Source organism: Camellia sinensis, chromosome 9 (genome assembly GCF_055761805.1).
Source record: "Camellia sinensis isolate YWXY chromosome 9, ASM5576180v1, whole genome shotgun sequence".
Taxonomy (NCBI): Eukaryota; Viridiplantae; Streptophyta; class Magnoliopsida; order Ericales; family Theaceae; genus Camellia; species Camellia sinensis.
The window spans coordinates 176573179-176587766 of record NC_138969.1 but is presented as its reverse complement, the minus strand read 5'-3'; the positions used below and the strand labels follow the sequence as shown (position 1 = coordinate 176587766).

The 14588-nt window shown below is 35.1% G+C and overlaps 1 pseudogene; it reads left to right on the top strand.

Moving 5' to 3' along the window:
• Nucleotides 1-12894: 12894 nt before the first annotated feature.
• LOC145799943 (pentatricopeptide repeat-containing protein At4g14050, mitochondrial pseudogene) lies at nucleotides 12895-13757 on the top strand (annotated as a pseudogene).
• The last annotated feature ends 831 nt before the right edge of the window (nucleotides 13758-14588 follow it).

Genomic DNA, 14588 nt, shown 5'->3' with positions numbered 1-14588 from the left:
ACAGTTTGGGCTTGGATACTTTGCTTTGATTTTCTCATGATTCATACTTATTCTATGCACTGTCTCTCAAATTTGGTGTATTAGTTATGAGTTCTTCAATACCATGCTTTCATGCCCTGTTTTTGTTATGCCCTGTTTTTAATTTGATTATTACACTAATGTTTTGTTTTGGTTTGTTTTGGTGTGGGTTGGGTTTTGGGTTTGTTGCTTTGTTGGGTGTCTTAGTGTCTTCTTCGGTATGTCTGCTCCTGCCCCAAAACGCCGAAAGGCCACCGTTTCTCGCCCTACCTATAACCCTGAGAGGTTTCAGTCGGCCTCTCAATCCAAGTCATTCCATAAATCTTTTGTGACTCGAACCGTTCATTTAGAACGTAATGTTCAACCCGATACTTTTGAGTCCATCAAAATTCGTCCATTGTTCGACCCTCTAGGTGGTGACCATGTTTTATTATTTTCGGGGCGTCAGAATCTCGATTGGGTTCGAGAATTCTACTGTAATATGGAGGGTATTCGGGATTATGAGCCATCTTTCACCACTTGGGTTAGGTCCAAATCCATTTCTGTCACCCCTGCTTTGATTCGCCAACTTCTACAAATTGAGCAAGTGTTTCCTCAACACTATCCGTTTCCTGTACCTGATCGTCCTACTTGTGACTTTGATGAGGTGTCTTTGGAACTTTGTGGTGTTGCCCGTCATTGGCCTAAAGGCGGTTTGATTAAACAGTTTGAACTTCTTCCGGAGTTCAGACTGCTTAATTTGATTGTCTGCGCCAACATCATTGTCACCACACATTCTTCCGAGGTCAAACAAGACCAAGGATTCATTTTGTCTTGTATTGCCAATCACCGCTCTATTGATCTCGCCTCTCTTATTATCACCAAGATGATCAGTGCTCATGGCCATTCCAAGCTTGGCCTTCCTTACGGTTGCTTGATCAACCGACTTTTGTCTGACCTTGGGGCTCCTATCCTCGATGATGATGAGTTTGCCTCTCCCTCTCGCCCTTTCACAAAGAAAACTGTCTCACAGAGTCGGGCTCATGTTAAGGGGGAGTCCTCTCGGGCTGATCCTTCTGCAGGTACCACTGCTGGCCTTGCTGAGGAGGCTGAATATGATGCTGCTGCCGCTGGGGGTGCGGAGGATCCTACTCCATCTGTTCCACCTAGCTCGTTTCCTGATCAGCTTCGGCATTTTGAGGCGGCTATGACCAGGCGGTTAGCCTTTCTCGATGCGCGTTTTGATGCCTTTGATGGTCGTCTTGGTCAGCTGGAGCAGACTGCTACGCATACTACTTCGCAGCTGGATCACATCATTTCCTTACTAACGCTTCAGCCGCCCCCTCCTCCGTCTGGTGCTTGATTTGTTGCTTTCTTCATTCCCGGTCAAAAAGGGGGAGAGTTTGGTTCCTGCTGGATTGGACATGGTATAGTTTGGTTCTTGCTGGATTGGACATGGATATTGATGGTATATTTTGTTGATGGTACATGGATATTGTTGGTATATTTTGTTTTGTATGGATATTTTGATATTGTGTTTCGTTGGTTCTATTGAATGGATACGTTTTGCTATATTCTTATATAGTTCCACAAGTTTTGGTTTTTCTGGTATGTTGCTCGTTTTTTTACAGGTGAATGGTGGATGATGAATTGGATTGATGGATTGATATATGGCAAGATTGGAAAGCTTGTTTGTTCATAGAGTTGTGTTGAATTGGATTGATGGATTGATATATGGCAAGATTGGAAAGCTTGTTTGTTCATAGAGTTGTGTTGAGTGTTTTAGTATTGGTTTTTGAATTTTGTCTAGTGCTTGTGTTTAAGGACTTTTGTAGTATTGGTTTTTGAATTTTGTCTAGTGCTTGTGTTTAAGGACTTTTGTTTAGAAAAGTTTTGTCCGGGAATTGACAAAGGGGGAGATTGTTAGGTCCCTGTGTTGTCAAATCCGGAGACAAAATCTTGTGTTGATTCAAAACTATGTTTTTCTGTTCTTGTACTGTCCGCTCGAGCGGAGACTCTTGAGCTCGAGCGTAGATTAGCAGGTCACAGTAGTTTGACAGGGCAAGCACAGATTCTGGTGGGCGTGATTTGACGCTCGAGCGGAAACTCCTACGCTCGAGCGCATCTCTGTTTCTTCGTATGCAGTTTTTGTTCAGTCCGCTCGAGCGGGCTATGTTGAGCTCGAGCGGAGATCGCGATTCAGATTCCTATTTAAAGCTGCTAACGTTGTTTTGTTTGGGACGTTTTTCCTAGATCTGATCAAAACAAACTAGGGTTGTGTTTAAAGTCTTCTTGGGAGATTTTTGAGAGTTTTCTTAGATGTTCTTAAGAGAGTTCTGAACTTATGTATTGAGATTCATACATCAAGGAGGTTGCTTCTTAAGTTTCAAGTGAGTTCTCTTCGGTGGATTCCGAAGATCAAAGCGTAGGATCCAAAAGGCGTTTGAGTCTACGCAGTCGTTAATTCGACAAGTGAAGTTGTGGTGTGGAATCAACTTCAGAATCAATTTCGTGACGAAGGTGTGGTGAAAAGAGTTACAGAAGATTCAGAGACAAATTGACTAGTGTTGGGTGATTTGTATGATTTCTTTGTAATCTTTTTGTTCTTCAGTAGTGGATTGATAGTGGCGGTTCGCCCGTGGTTTTTGATTACAATTGAAGGCTCTTCAATTGTGGTTTTTTCCACGTAAAAAATCGTTTGTGTCAATTTATTGTTTATTCTCAAAAACAAACAAACTAAAATCACTCTCGTAAGTGTTTGATGATTTTAGGTTGAGTGTTTTGATTTATTGGGATTTGGAATAAGTTAATCTTGATCTAATCATAAATCACATAGGATTTTCAGATTTGTGGATATTGTGACCCAACTTTCTCGTTAGAGAATTGGATAAGTAGATCCGTAGGGATTTACCTTCTGCAAGTTAGGAGCGCAAAAAGGTTACTAGTTCCAATAAATCTTTTACAGCCTAAAACAGTTATCCAAAATAGTGGTTCTTAGATTTCGTCAAGCCATGATAGGCCAACGATGATCGATGAAGATCACTGAGGCATGATCAATGGTCCAAAAGAAGTTTTTCCTTACTTAGTCATTATGAGCCAGGAATTTATGGGGTTGTCGCCACCTAGGGTGGACAGCTCTCTATTTTAGATATGATGGACATGGGTGATGTAATTTATATGCTCGGATGTACGATCCTTAGGGATTGTTTTGGGAGAATTCCTGTTTTGTCTTTGATGACTTACATAAGAAATATCATAGAATGATTCTAGATGCAAAATTGCAAGCCCATTGACTTACCTATTGGTAAAAGCCAGAGCCTTAGCTATTGAGTGAATCCTCGGATTGTCTTTGGGAGAAACAGATGACTTATATTCCTTGATCTTTTTTTTGTTGTGGGAGCCTAAAGTACGCTATAGTATTCGACATGATAAGCGTTATCTTTGGTAAATGGTCAACTGGGTTGTTTAGACATTGAGCTTGCTCATTAGACTGTGGATAGAATGCTTTACTAGTAGTATATTAATTTGCCCCTTGTAAGATTCAATCCACTAGTTGGGCGCATCAAGAATGAACGCAAATTGGTCACCAAAATATCTTTAGAGAGGTTATTACGCAAGAGGTAGTGATCTTGAATCACTTCATGTGAGGCGCACATGGAGGATTCCGTTGTATATGCTTATCGCAAGAGGTGCTGATAAGGCTTATGTTTAGAATCTAAAATTGCGCAAGCTGTGGTCATGTTTTTTCAGATCGATCACTTATTTTTTATGAGATGATGGGATGTTGACACTATTATGATTTGTGTCATAATGATTAGCAGATGATGATGTCAGCAGGCAAGATTGGCTTACTCACATGAGCAATTGCCCTTGGCGCTTGGGAGCGAGCAAGGATGAGATTAGTGGTTTATTTTTTATTTGGAGCCAAGAGAGGCTTAAATTATCCACTATGCATGTCGTCTTGGTTACAACCAAGATGAGGTCGTGTTAAGGACCAAACATGGATGTTAGTACCCACTTTCCATGTTGTGCCTGTTATGATTAGCCAGATGCGAGATCTCATTTGGCGCCTGGAAGGCAAGCAAATAGAGAATTCGGGTTAGGTGCTAGAAAGCGACTAGACTAAGATCTGTACGGTGTATCGAGTATGACGTCACTCTTTTGGAAGAGTTACTCCACCGTAACATGTATTCATACATATGTGCTTGGCGACCGAGTAATGAGGTGAGAGAATGGATCCCTGTTTTCTCACCGTGTGAGTCTTACGTGTCATTATTGATATGACTTTCATTTATGTACCCTTTTTGTGACTTTTGACTATGTCATAAGGTAAGGGGTTGATATTCTGCTACTTTGGTATGTTGTCTGCGGTCATGTATGATTCGGCTTTAAGGGTCATCACCGGAAAAGCGGTCAATCCTAAACTAAATGGCATGAGGGCAAAGGGAAGATCATCTAGTATTACACCACTGTTGTATATTCACTGCTGGCAACTCACATCGCTCTGTATGGGAGGCGGATTGAGTGCGAATACATTGCAAGAATTGAGAAGGTCAAACATGCTTTTTTTTAGGGATTAGAGATGTTTTTTGGACCGGTGTAATTAGATGGGTCTGGGGTATATGAGACACTATTTTTATTTTTTTGGGTTGATGTCTCTATGCTGGTTCATTTTGAGTTTTTAGTATAGAGCTTCCACATGCAGGTGTTCTCAGCAGTCGCATGGTGCATTGGCTAGTATGAGATTGTTCTTTTTTGGGGAGATTGAGATAGAGATGTGGCAGTGTCATGCCAACTCATGTGCGAGTGAGAGATGTTAGAAATTGGGCGCCCATGTGGCATGACCCTTTGAACCTTTTTGAACCTGAACCTTTTGAACCTTATCCATATAAGTTTGAATTTGAATTCAAAACTTATTTGGATAACCATTCAAGATATCTGTATCTATCATATCAATAGATATGAATAGATGGATAGATAGATATTGGTGGATATATATTTGATTATATATTTTAGATAATATATTGATATATCAGATACGTATATCAGATACGTTATGTGGTTTTTACCCATAACCTTTTTTCCCAGACTCTCTCTTTGACTCTCTCCCATTAAACAACGATCAAACCATTTTGCAGTGTGAATTGTGTGGGTGATACTCATTTTGTAGTATCACTCCACTGTTGGGTTTGTTGTTCAGATTCTGGAAGCACGTGATTTACCCACGAGGTTCTATCACCTAAATGTATGATCTAAATATTTTTTCGGTTGCGTTATAATGCTTTGTTTTACATGAAATTTATTGGATTGTTAGTTACATTTAGCATGGGAGGTTCACTCTCTATGTGTTTATGTACTATTAGTTGGTGATATCACATATTAATAATGACGTGATATTACCATTATATTGAATTTTTAATCAAATTTTGTATAAATTTTTTTTATTATTATATAATTTATTTTAAGACTTATATCCATATATTTTTTGGTATTATCCATGATATACTAGGTATAAATAATATTATTTTCTAATGTTTCTTGAAATCAATTATAAAAACTTGCGTGAAATATTTTTGTAAAAATTTTCAATATTATAATTAATAAGTGTCCCCTATAATTTAATTTTTTGGTTCCGCCACCGCCAACTATAAGACAATTATTTTTTGGTAGTTATATATAGATTTATAGTATTACTATTGAGAGAATATCATGGAGAATAAAAAAATAATTTTAAAATGATAGAGTTATAAGTGATTTATATATTAAATTATATAACTAAATCTTGTACCTCCATCGTTTAAAAATTATTTTTTTTTCATTTTTTGCTTTTTTAAAATTCTTTCAAAATTATATTTCAATGATAACTAAAATTACATTTTCATAATAGTACAACTCTTTTATGTGCCCTAAATTTATTAGAACTTTTTTGGGGTTGGTTTGAGAAGTGGTTTGGCTTTTTGATTTTTTTGACTATTTTAGCCTAGGCTAAAAAGTTTGGTTTGTGAATGACTTTTTAATTTTTTTGTGAGAGAAGAGCGTAATGATTATGGGTTAGATGTGATGTTTTGTTTATTGTGACTAAAATAGTCTATTTTGTCTTTTGTGACTATTTTAGCCACAAATCATCTTTCCAAACAGACCCCAAGGCGTGCCAGAATTACACACCCAGAAAAAAAAAAATCATTTATAATATAATTATGTTATGGGAAATAACAATACAGTGTATCAGTAAAAAAAAAAATTACACATTAATAATAAAATTTACAAATTTTAATAGTAATTAAAATTCTATACTTTTTTTTATATAATTTTATGAAAAAAATTTCCTGCTATCACTGTCTTGTCATTTCTCCATTATTTTATGATTATTGCATCTATCTGCAATTCCAATGTTTATTTTCAACAACCACTTTGGCACAAGAATTCAAACGGGGCCTGACTTGACTAGCTTTCTGTTGGTCGTCGCCGCTGACCCATAGTTCAGTTCTCCTCTTTATACGCCCACCTTGAGCTCATACTTGGAACCGTCTAGATGCACCAAAATAGATCTGGCGGTTTAGATTTGTCTTAAAAAAAAAAAAAAAAAAAAATTCAAAACAAATTGAAAATGACCCTCACCCTTAAGCATCGAAATCAAAATTTCCCTCACTCAGCCTCAGCCTTAGCCTTACCCTCACGACCTTCTTCTTCACTGAACCCAATCTCACTGGCAACCCACTTTCGACGGCGATCTACTCCTGACGACCATGACCCACTCGTGAAATCCAGTTGCACAATTTTACAATGTTTTCTTGCCTAGATAAAACTGCTATTGAAGAAAATTATTTCTGGCAATCTCAATTTGGAGTTCAGCCTCCATGTTATGTACTTCTCAAAGCAGTTTTTAGTTTTTCTACATAGAAACAATTTACAAAATCATTCTTCTCCCAATCGACTCAAGCACACTCCTACTTTTTCCTATCAATGCTGAATGTTTAGAGATGTATTCTCATGGGTAATCACCATTTCAGGTAGTGAAGTGAGACGATTTGGCATACGACTTTTCTGTTTTAGGACATTCTTGGGGCCACTCTTCTTGGCGGAGTATGTCATTGGGTTTCAGGAGTGAGCCCTCACCATCGGGAGTGGGTGGCCGGTAAGGTTGGGTTCGGTGGAAGAGAAGATCGTGAGGGTGAAGGTGAAGGTGAAGGTGAAGGTGAGGGTGAGTGAGGGAAATTTTGATTTCGATGAATGAGAGTAAGGGTCATTTTGAATTTGTTTTGATTCTTTTTTTTTGCAGATCTAGACCGCCAGATCTATTTGGGGGCATTTGGACCGTCTCAAGTAAGAACTCAAGGAGAGGATCTGAACTTGCTGAGCCATGCCAATGTTAGGCCCATTTGATTTGGATTTTGAAAAAGATTTTTTAGAGTACAAAACTAAAACTCATTTATTTATCTCTATTTTTAAAATTATTCTCAAAATTATTTTAAATTTATCTCTATTCTCATTGTCACTATGTCTATGTTCCTACTCACAATTTCTCTACACTTTATCTTATTTGGGTTAAGATATATAGATGTAAAATTTTATAGGATAAATTTAATTTTAGGGCCACTTAGCAATCAATCCTATTAAATAGATTTATTTATTTACGGATCTTAATTAATAAATTTATCACTGTAAATTTATTCATAAAAGTAAGAGATGCTAATAAATTTATCAATAAGACCTAATGGGTAATAAGTCCAAAAAGTAAGACTTATTGGTAATTTACCCTAAATTTTATTGAGATTTAGGTAAAAAAAAAAAAAAGTTTTATAATTTTAATAAAATTATATTAATTTTTTTAAATATAATTAAATATATTAGAATTAAGGGTAAATAACACTAACACCTCCTGAGGTTTTTATTTGATACAGATTCTTCCATCACATTTGAAAAATTATATTCCCTTTCCTGAGTTTTTTTTTTTTTTTTTTAATGACCACTTTGCCATTTGTCCTACCATTTCTTTCTACCTATCATCATGACTAAATTTTATAACTTTTCATCATTAAATTTTACCTGAACATATTTTTATTAAGTGATGATATACAACCATAAATTTTATATAAAATTTTCAAACACAATAATATAACTTAATGATGACCTTTCACTTTAAAACAAAGGGGTATTTTTTTTAAGGTCCTTGATATTATGATTTTATAGTATAAAGGACATCAACTATTTTCATGATGTCTAAGGTCCCTCAACATCAATCCAGAGAAAATTAGATCTAGAGAAAATTCAACCAGAGAAAATTCAATCTAGAGAAAATTCAATCCAGAGAAATTCTCTTCCTCTCTTCAGTGCAATATTTTCATCTTAGACACGATCAAACCTGTGAAAACTCAATGAAACCTGTGAACTCAACGTTCTGACCTTTATGTTTTGTGTACTGCAACAAGAAAGGATAGTTATATTTATAGATTGGCGGTGTCGGTAGCATTTACAACTATTAATTCACGGATGAATGAAGAAGAAATTAAAAAACAAAACCAGCCAAGAAAATCAAGCCCAAACAATTGAAAAGAAGATCAATGAATTCAAAAAACACTGGGACACCAACTCAAAGAAGCTTCAACATCACCTGAAAAACCAAAAATTTCATGTTAGATATACCAAGCAACAGCATGAGAGAGAGAGTAATCAGAAAAATTGCCACTCTAGCCTAATTTTTATATGTATAATAGACAACAACCTTGCAGCTTCGGTAGAGTTGGATCAACAAGAGGCAATTTAGAGTTGGACCCCCTTGCTCGCCTCGAAAGAAACCGGTCAAAATGAACCCAAAGAAATTTGAATTTTCTCTGGGTTGAATCCAAAGAAAATTCAAATTTCTCTGGGTTGAATCCAGAGAAATTTGAGAAATTCTTAGGGCATGAGCTCCAAGACAGACCATAACCTTGCAGCTTCAGTACAGTTGGATCCCAATTTTGATGTTGAAGCTTCATTGCAGTCTGCCAAGTACTTTCCAGAAACGTTTTCAAGCCTCAGCTGACCTTCCTTAAACCTCCCACTGTAAATTTCTCTGCCCTCCTGGACTCAACACTCCAGAAAAATTTGAAAATTTCTCTGACTTCACTGGCCTTCCCACAAAATTACCTCTCCAGAGAAATTTAAAATTTCTCTGGCCTCCTTGGCCTTTCATGGACTCTCCAAAGAAATTTCAAATTTCTCTCCCTTCCATATGCTTCCACCGACACATTTTCTGCAACAATATCATAGCTCAGAACATTCAATATGAAATTTCATGAAACACATTAATACATACCAGTGGAAAAACCATTTTTCCACCCTAAACATTTCCAAGCAGTGTAAGGCATGGAACCTTCCCAGAACCCCATCAAGCTTTGAAAGTTGAGCATAGACCACAACACTAGGACTCACCTTTGCCTATAGCAAATATACATGACATTAGTACATAGAAAACCAGAAAAAACAACAGCAAGCCACCAATTCAATAGATAAAAAGTGTTTTAAATTATGTAATTTTTTAAAAACTTCATACCACCAGAGCACTTTGGTAAGTGGCAAATATGACCAGAGAATTTTCTGTCCAGAGAAATTTTGTCTAGAGGAATTTCTCTAGAACCTCCCAGAGAATTTCTCAGAGAAAATTTACACAGTGACCAAAATCTCAGAGAATTTTTCTGGACAAAAATTCTCTACAAAGAAAATGGGTTGGCTCTCTCTCTCTCTCTCTCATGATTTAATGAGAGATTGTTCAGGTCAAGTTCTATGTAATAGATTGAGTAGATGTAGGAGTTGATTCAATACATTGCACTTTTATACACATTTGCCCTATTGTTCTTCTTCGGGGAAGAATCTTCAAAATTGGAAATATAGTAATTGAGCTTCATGAAGAACTATACAATATATGGAATGAACCAGTTAATAGAGGAAGATGGAGATTGATGATGAAGATATATATATATATATATATAGAAAGAGAGAGAAAGAGATTGCAACCTTCCCCAAAGCCTGCGTAGCATCTGTGTGTAGCTGAACATTCAATTCCTTGCAAAATTTCCCAATCTCGGTTGTAGATGGATTGAGAACTTTGTCCGTCGGTGACTGTGATTGTGCCGTGGAGCTTCTCTCCGTCGATCAAGCTCCGCGAGAACCTCCCTAAACCTCTCCACCGACACATCTTCCGGCGACATGGCTCTCTCTCTCTCTGTGCGTGTTTGATCGTGGTGACGAGTGAGAGTAGACAAAAGGAAGGGGGCTGAATTTCTCTGTGATAGATGGGAGGACCTTAGACATCAAAAAATAATTTTGTGGATCTCTTCCCTTACGAAAAGTGGGAGAGGGACCCTAGACCAATTTTCCCTAAAACAAAACACTCATAACATTATTTATATTTACAACAATGTCACTTTCATAACATTTTTATAATAATTTTTGTATAAATTTTTATATATGAATATAATTTTTCATTTTTATTTCCACTATCATTTTTCTTTCTTGTCTATTTACTCACATTTATTACAATATTATCAAACACCGCCATTCACATAAAATTTAACCAACCACCCAATCAAATTTTAAAGCACAAAAATACAATGCATATATATATATATATATATATAATCAACAAAATGTACTCCACACCCCTGTGGAGTTTATAGAAATAATGTTTTGAGTTTTAAAATTATATTTTTGTATTTTTAATAATTCTTAAAATATTTTAATCAATTTATTTTTACTTTTTAGATCAATTTAATTTAGATATATTTAAAAGATATAAAATTTGTACAAAAAACTTTTAAAAAATTCATTGAATATAATAAAATAAGATAATGCACTGAATTTCTGTATTTTTTATTTTCTTGTATTTTGTGAATTTAAAAAAAATATATATTATACTTTTTAAGTATATCTAGATTAGGTGTATCTTAAAAACTAAAAATAAAAATTGCATAAAATATTAAAAAAATTTAGTAAAAATAAAAAAATACAAAAAATAAAAGCATAATTTTTTGTGTGAATTAAACCAAAGAAGATTATTATTATTTCCCTTGAAATGATATGAACAAAATATCTATATTATTTTATTTTATATTATTTTATTTTATTTTTTTATATGTATAAAGACTAAGGGGCAAATATGTCATTTTAATCTGATTGAGGGTAAGTGTAATTTTTTAAATGCGAGGAGGAATCTATATTAAAGAGAAATCTCAAAGGGTGTCAGCGTAATTTACCCTAGAATTAATGTTGATATATGTACCATAAATTAAGATTCGGGTTTGGTAGATCATAAATAACAATTAAATCCAAACAACTATAATATAAAATGCATCACTTTTTGTTATTTCAAATTATGATTTTTTTTTTCTTTTTTTCTAGTGTAAACAATCTAAAAGGGCTAAATTCTTTTAAAATTCCAAAGAGCTGTGCAAATAATACTATGACAAATTTATATATTTTTCAATACATGAAATAGTTGATGAATTTTTTTTTTATATATTTATGCTTTTGTTTATGAAAATTTATTTAATTTTAAATAATTAAAAATAGTTTTATTATAAAATTTTGAATAAAATAAAATTTTTATGAAATTTTTTATTCATAGTTTAATGAGAAAAATAAAAAGAAAGTAGAATATACTCTTATGAATAATTGAAATTTATACTAAAATTTAATATAACTCAATTGTAATTTTTCAAAACAAAATAGAACTTACTAGTAATTTTTATATTGTGATTTATGATTTTTTTTAATAGAACATAATAATTTGTACAATTAAAAAAAATATAATTTTACTGCAAATAAAAATATTTATAAAATTATTGTTCATATTAAATGAGATTTAAAATTGGGATAAGATATATTATTATAGAGGACTGAATCTTTTGAAAACATTTTATGACAAATAAAACTTAGTTGTTTATATTGAAACTTGATAAGATTCCATAATAATATTAAAAGAAAAATAGAACTTATTAGTAGTTTTTTCAATAAACTTTATTCTCTTATATTTTAATCCACATACTATTTATCCGATGATATTTACATATAAATACTTCAATCCTTTTATGTCAAGGGACCTTTTTCACACTAAAATTTTGGGCGATATAATTTAATTTACAAATTATTAGAATTATATGTTAATTATGAATCAAAAAGTGACACATAATTTTTAGGAAAAATTAGTGTAGGGTCCCTCTCCCACTTTTCATAATGGAAGAGATCCACAAAATTATTTTCTGATGTCTAAGGTCCCTAAACATATATCAGAGAAATTTGTCTCTCCTCTCTCTCTCTTCTCTGCTCCTCCACCCTCCTCTCCACCATCCTCTACGACATCTTCCTCAACACCTTCTCCTCCGACTCCTCCCTCCGCTCTACCACCGTCAGCCGGTTGAATCCGATGAGGAAGAAGAGACTTTCTTCGATTTGGAATTTGCTGTGCCAGGTTTTGACGAGAAGGAAGACAAGGACGATGGTTCGGACACTGACGAAGATTCGTACAACGATTTGGCTATAAAAAGGACGGCGTGATTGAGTCCGATTTCGTTGAATCTCCTAACGATGCGTTTTTTAAAGGAACCAAGCCTTTGTCTCCGATTTCGTTCCTGAGATCTCCGCCGAAGTTTCGTGTGTTTATACTGTTTAAGAAGCCGAAATTGGAGAAAATCGAGTCCGCCGATGCGTCGCCGGCGACTCACCAGCAGAGCAAGCGTTTCGCTGAGAAATGTAAGGTTGAGGAAGTTTCGATTTTCTCATTGCTTGCGAGAGTGAACAGTTCGAGAAGCAATTCACGGAAGTAGAGCTCTGAGAACGGTTCGTCAAAGCGTTTCGCCAAGGATGTGGTCCAGAAGTATCTGAAGCTTTTAAGGCTCAATCCTCACATGAAGAACCAAAGGAATGACAGGTTTGCAGTGGCAGTGAAAAGCTGATTCAGATGATCCATTATCAGAAAGAAATGGTAAATCACGATCACCTGAACTGAATTTTCTTTGGGTTGAAACTAGAGAAATTCTCTAGTTTGAACTGAAATTTCTCTGGGTTGGTCCGGAGAAATTTTCTGGCTTAAAGTGAATTTTCTCTGGATTGGTCCAGAGAAATTCTATGATTTGAACTGAATTTTCTCTGGGTTGATCCAGAGAAATTCTCTGGTTTAGCGGAGAATTTAGTTTCTTCGACAACTATGATTTCTGGGTATGCCCGAAGTGGAGGAAAATCGGAAGCTGTTGAACTCTTGCGTGGTATGGCGGAGAAGAATTTGTTTTCTTGGACGGCTTTGATATCTGGGTTGGTACAGAGTGGACAATGGATTGATGGGTTTAATCTCTTCACTGAAATGAGGAGAGCAGGGGTTGATATTGTAGACCCTTTTATTCTTTCAAGCATTGTTGGAGCCTCAGCTAATTTAGCAGCGTTGGAGCTTGGAAAACAGATTCATTACTTAGTTTTATCTCTTGGTTATGAATCTAGTTTATTTGTTAGTAATGCACTTGTTAATATGTATGCTAAATGTAGTGACATACTAGCAGCAAAGACCATTTTTGATACTATGTGCCGAAGAGATATAGTTTCTTGGACTTCAATTATAGTTGGAATGGCCCAGCATGGACGAGCAAACGAATCATTGTCTCTGCATGATGAGGTGATTTCAGCTGAATTTTCTTTGGTTTTTTAACTGAATTTTCTCTGGGTTGGCTCAGAGAAATTCTTTGGTTTTACTGAAGTTTCTCAAGGTTGATCTAGAGAAATTCTTTGGTTTTTAAACTGAATTTTCCCAATTCAAGAATTTCAGTATTATGGAGATCTAGGTAGATTTCGGCAAATCATCACAAATCTCATGGGTAATTCAATCAAGGTAAGTATGCATCAACTTCTCAAATTTCAGTCCAACAACCCAGGGAAAATTCAGACCAACCAAACCAGAGAAATTCTCTGGACCAACCCAGAGAAAGTCTAGAGAAAATTCAGTTCAGACCAAAGAAAATTCAGTCTAAACCAAAGAATTTCTCCAGACCATGTAAACAAACCCATGGTGGTAACGCTGCAAATTCAAACAGGTGAAGAAATTATGAAAATATTGAGGAATTTTCTTTGGACCAATTTTCTCTGGACAAATTTTCTCTGCATCAATTTTCTCTGGACCAAATTTCTCTGGATCAATTTTCTCTGGACCAATTTTCTTTGGATCAACTTGAGGGACCTTAGACATTATGAAAATATTAAGTGTCCTTTATGCTGTAAAGTCTTAATACCAGGGACCTGAAAAAAAATTTCCCTAATTTTTATCTTTTTTTTTTTTTTTTTTTTTTTCGACTGGAACCCTCAAAGCCCGGCTCATTTATGACTCGACCCTGTAAGCCAACCCGGGGAGGATGCTGAGGAACCTACCTCTCACCTCCCAATTTCAGTCAAGAGTTATAAGGAGGTTGGTATAGATTTCAAATCTGGGATCTTTGGTCACACAGGTTGTTACCTTACCAACTTATCCAATCCTAATGTAATTACAAAAGGGAAATTATACTTTGCTCCCTTTATGTTTAGTCACTTTTTCACTTTGACACTGAAAATTTATTTTTTCTCCCTTTGGCCTTTCA